We start from the raw sequence: 6,000 nt of genomic DNA on the forward strand, positions 1-6,000 counted from the left end.
CTGCATAGTCAAGCAAGACACATTCCTTCACTGGCCACATCTAGTGTGCATTTGTGTGTATTTCTTATTCCATACCTTGAGACCATCATCAGTCAGGAGGTAAGGTGGTTAGCATTCAGTTCATCTTTTGTCCTCAAAGTGAGAATGCTGTAAGACCTTAGCCTGAAAGGGCTAGGGTCTCCCATTGCATCCTGGGTCATTTCCAGCTGTCCTGATGAATATCTGGCCACTGGACCCACATGGCTCAGAAGAAGAAAGTGAGGCTGGTGACCTTGCACAGCCCTCCCTCCCTCAAATCAAAGTCAATTCCAAGTCATGTCATCATCTTGATGTCATGGTCCTCTTGGAGAACAAAGGACAAACACAACAACAACAACAACCTCTGTAATCATGGATGGTCATCACATTGATCAAAATTCTTAGATCTCTCAAAGCAGTCTTTATAATGTTGTGATCGTGTAAATTGTTCTGGTTCTGCTCACTTCACTCTGCATCAATTCATACAAGCCTTCCTAAGTTTCCCTGAAACCATCTGGACTTTCTTTGGACCCAGTGCCCCACTCCTGTTGGTCAGACTCCTTTCACAGCTCTGGTTCTGTATTTATTTGACCTCAGTTGGGGATTTATAGGAAATTAGTACTCAGGAAGCTTTATTATTTAGTATTTATTATTACTATAAGAGCATTATTATTATGTGGCACAGCAATAGGGTGAAGGACAGCATGTGTCAATTTATACAAGACAAACGTTCATCCCCACAGGTACAAGAAACTCCCCCAGCTTCAATGGAAAGGAGTCACGTCAAGGAAAATCCACATTCAGCATTGGGATTCAAGCAGGAAAGTTTTATGCCCTAAAAATTAACTGGACAGGGAGAAGTAATTGATAACAAATGTGGGAAGGGGTATTGCTAATCAGAGCCAGGTGTGGTCTCAGAGAAGTTATCAGTCTAGTGGTCCCCTATCAATATCAGGCTTTGGTGGGAAGAATTTCTTTATCAGAAACTAGGAGAGGATTTATGTTGGCTCTCTGAGGCAGCAGAAAACGAGTGGTTCCTAGGCTGCTGCAGTTGGGTAAAAGTTTGAGCTATTCAGAAGCTTCGAGCATTAACTGCCTGAGAGAGAATTAAGCATAGATGGGTGGGAAAGCACCATAGTGTGTGTCATTGCTCAGATGCTTTATGTGCGTTACGACCACTTAGCCCAAGTGACTTAACGTTTGGGGTCCTGTCATTAGAATATCAAACAGCATAAAAATTACAAGGACCAGATCCTGGCACAGGTTCCAACCACAAGCAGATGTTCTAGTCCCACCACTACTGAATTCTAACTATGCGGCCTTGGGCAAATCACTTCATTTCTCTAATTTCCTGGTCTGAAAAATTAGGATAATAATATCCACAGAGAGTGTGACCAGAAGTCTGTCTAAGCAATTTAATAAAATTAAAGGGTAAGGCTTTTTTTTCTTATAGTATACCTTCTTGATAAAAAATATATCCTCATTGATACCTTATTTGGGACTTTGAGTACAGATTTTGATGAAGTGGGGAGGATCCCTGGCCTGGGTATTTGTTGATCCATTCATACATGAATAAGGTTTAAGTTAGGGTACCTTGCAATGATTTTTTTTTTTAATTAAAGCTATTGTAAATCTAAATCTCATGCTGCCCTGTAAAGGGGAACATTCAGCTCTACCAGAAATCCAAAATCCAGAGAGAATTGAATATAGACAAATACAGGTCCCTCGGATGGGGAATCCTGTTTATCCATGTAGCTCTTCCCAGGCAACCTCTTTAGTCTCTAAGATGACAAACTTGGAGAGGCAATAAGGGAACCTCATGAGAATTCCTAGAAAACCACATGGTTTGAGGAATTGCAGCAGCAAGGGACAGTACTGGAGATCCAGGACCCAATCTCCTGGAAAGACAAAGGGGAAAATACTGCACCACCTAGAAAAAAGGGGAAATCTTGAGAAGATATGGGGGAGTTGGAGTCAAGATGGCAGAGTAAAAACAGGGACTTGCTAGAGCTCTCCCTCCTGAACCCAGTCCAATACCTGTAAAAACTTACTCTAAACAAATTCTGGAGCAGCAGAACTCACAGAATGATGGAGTGAAGGAAATCTCCAGCCCAAGACAGCCTGCAAGGTAGATGAGAAGTGTCTATCCCACTGGGCAGGGAGCAGAGCACAGTCCAGCATGGGCCACACTGGCATAGATGAGCAGGCCTTTGGGGGACTGAATCACTGGCACCTGTGACAATTTCCAGACTTTTCAACCCCAAAATGATGAGGAAAAATTGGAAGGTCAGTGGAAAAAACCTATCAGACTTTTGTGAGAAAGTAGTGTGGTCAGGCCCCAGACCCAGGGCACCAGAGTGGGTAGAGGAGCCCTCAGCAGCCACGGCCCATAGATTGTGGAGGAATCAAGCCACTGACAGTACACTTCCCTATCCCCACTGGAAGCAGAGAACCACCTTGACAAAGAGTTCAGAAGTCAAGTAATTGACTGGGGAAATGAGCAAAAAGAGGAAAAAAAAATCAGATTACAGAATCTTACTTTGGTGACAATGGAGATCAAAACATACAACCAGAAGGAGACAACAAAGTCAAAACTCCTACATCCAAAACCTCGAAGAAAAATGTGAATTGGTCTCAGGCCATGGAAGAGCTCAAAAAGGATTTTGAAAATCAAATGAGAAAAGTAGAGGAAACTGGGAAGAGAAATGAGAGTGATGCAAGAAAATCATGAAAAATGAGTCAACTGCTTGCTAAAGGGGACCCAAAAAAATGCTGAAGAAAATAACACCTTAAAAAATAGATTAACCCAAATGGCGAAAGATATCCAAAAAGCCAACAAAGAGAAGAATGCCTTAAAAAGCAAAACTGGCCAAATGGAAAAGGAGGTCCAAAAGCTCACTGAAGAAAATAATTCCTTAAAAATTAGAATGGAGCAGATGGAAGCTAATGACTTTATGAAAAATCAAGAAATTATAAAAGAAAACCAAAAGAATGAAAAAATAGAAGACAATGTGAAATATCTCACTGGAAAAAAATAGCTGACCTGGAAAATAGACCCAGGAGAGAAAATTTTAAAACTATTGGACTACCTGAAAGCCATGATCATAAAAAGAGCCTACACATCATCTCTCAAGAAATTATCAAGGAAAACTTCCCTGATATTCTAGAATTAGAGGGTAAAACAGATATTGAAAGAATTCACCAATCACCTCCTGAAAGAGATCCCCAAAGGAAAACTCCTAGGAATATTGTAGCCAAATTCAGAGCTCTCAAGCAAAGGAGAAAATATTGTAAGTAGCCAGGAAGAAACAATTCAAATACTGTAGAAACACAATCAGGATAACACAAGATCTAGCAGCTTATATATTAAGGGATCATGGGGCTTGGAATATGATATTACAGAAGTCAAAGGAACTAGGATTAAAACCAAGAATCATCTATCCAGCAAAACGGAGTATAAATTTCGACGGGGGCGGGGGGGGGGGGGAAATGGTCATTCAACGAAATAGAGGGCTTTCAAGAATTCTTGATGAAAATGACAGAGCTGAATAGAAAATTTGACTTCTGAATATAAGTCAAGAGAAGCATGAAAAGGTAAAAGGAAAAAGAAATCATAAGGGACTTAGTAAAGCTGAACTGTTTACATTCCTACATGGAAAGAATATTTGTAACTCTTGAGACTTTTCTCAGTATTATGGTAATTGGAGGGATTATATGTATATATATACATATATAATTATATATATGTGTGTGTATATATATATATAGACAGATGGCACAGAGGGAGCTGAATATGAAGGGATGATATCTAAAAAAACAAAATTAAGGGGTGAGAAAGGAATATATTGGGAGAAGGAGAAAGAGAGAAACAGAATGGATAACTTCTCTCTCACATAAAAGAAGTAAGAAAAAGCTTTTTCAATGGAGGAAAAGAGGGGGGAGGTGAGAGGGTAAGAAGGAAAGACTGAACCTTACTCTCATCAGATTTGGCTTAAGGAGGGGATAACATGCACACTCAATTTGGCATGAAAATCTATCTTATCCTACAGGAAAGTAGGGGGGAAGGGGATAAGTGGGGGGGGGGGATGATGGAAGAGAGGGCAAATAGGAGGAGGGGATAATTAGAATTAAACACTTTTGAGGAGGGACAGGATCAAAAGAGAATAGAATAAATGGGGGACGGGATGGGATGGAGGGAAATATAAATAGTCTTTCACAAAATGACTGTTATGGAAGTGTTTTCTATGACTACACATGTATAACCTATATCAAACTGCTTGCCTTCTCGATGGGGTGGGTGGGGAGGGAGGGGAGGGAGAAAGAGAAGTTGGAATTCAGAGTTTTAAAAACAAATGTTAAAAATTGCTTTTACATGTACTGGGAAATAAGACATACAGGCAATGGGGTATTGAAATCTATCTCGCTCTACAAGAAAATAGAGGGGAAGGGGATAAGGGAAGGGAGGGGTGCGATAGAAGGGAAGGCAGGTTGGGGGAAAGGGTAATCAATCAGAATGCATGCTCTCTTTCTGTGGGCAGAGGGGAGAGATGGGGACAAAAATTGAAACTCAAAATCTTGTAGAAGTGAATGTTGAAAACTAAAAAAAGGGGAGTATCTAGAGATCACCTACTAAAGAGGATGAACAAGGACATTTTCTAGCACATTGCCTTGCATATAGTAGGTGCTTAATGACTGTTTCTTAAATTGAAGTCCTACCAATTCTACCTCCACAACACCTCTCATATCTCTTCCCTGCTTGTTGGGTCATGACCTAGTTTAGTCCCTCAATACCTCTCACCTAGAATAGTATAATAGCTACTTAACTGTTTTCCTTGCTTCAAGTCTCTCCCCTCTTTAATCTCTTCTTCTCTGACCTGTGGAGTCTGTGAGTACCCATTTTTGCCACGTGGCAGCTAGAACAAACAGACCCAATACATAAGAGCCTGAGCCCCTGGCTGCCTTTTCTACATTGTATTTCTTTTCCTGAGCATGTAAAAGAACACATCCCATCTTAAAATGGAATGTATACAAACTTGACCCCAAACTTGTGGATTCAAAAGGTCAAGAAATTCTGGTTCAGTAGGATGGAATTGACTTGAGCCAGGGAAGCTTCTGCACTAGGGAAGATGACCACAAACAGGAGGAGACCAAAGCTGGACAGGTCACATAGACTTGGAACGCACAGTGCAGAGCCAAGCTGAAATGTAACAAGGCAGTCCCACAAACTGCTTTATGTTCTGATGAGCTTGAAATCTCAGAATCACAGGAAAGTCTAATCGTTTTTAAGTTACTGAAATCTGTTCATTCTGCCAGTGCATGTTTATGAGTGTTTTGTGTTTAGTTTGTGTATACAAAATAAATACCTGCCCCATACCTGATTCATGTTGAACATCCATGCCATTCTACTCCTTCATTTAGGGAAATCCAAGACAGCCAAAATCTAAACTTTAAATATATTATCCCCAGGGCACTGGGTAGAAAGTGTAAGTATCCAAGGGATGTAAAAGAAGAATTTCTCTGGTTATTAATAAAAGAGATGGTGATACTTGTGTACCAGTCTCCCAGGACTCATAGGATTGTAGGATCAAAGATTTAGAGCCTAGAGACAAAGGGAATTGAGAGGTAATCTAATCCAACCTCCACATTTTAAGGAAACCAAAGTCCAAAAAAGCCAAATGATTTGCCCAGATCACACAGGCAGTAAGTAACAGAGCTGATTTCAAACCAGGTCCTCTGATAACAAATCCATCACTTTTTACAATGCACTGTGATACTGTGAGAAAAACACTTTGTAATCTTAAAGCATTTTATGAGTATGTTTTATAAGTATTCCTATATGTGTGTTTTATAAGTATTCCTACAAAGTGCTTAATATTTATTAAATCAAACTGAATCTTGAGGAATTGATCCATCTGCTTTAGGAAAAGGAAAGTCCTTCTTCCATTTATGTTAATTTTAGCTTGTCAAATATGCCATTCAGTT

Source organism: Notamacropus eugenii, chromosome 3 (genome assembly GCF_028372415.1).
Source record: "Notamacropus eugenii isolate mMacEug1 chromosome 3, mMacEug1.pri_v2, whole genome shotgun sequence".
Classification (NCBI taxonomy): domain Eukaryota; kingdom Metazoa; phylum Chordata; class Mammalia; order Diprotodontia; family Macropodidae; genus Notamacropus; species Notamacropus eugenii.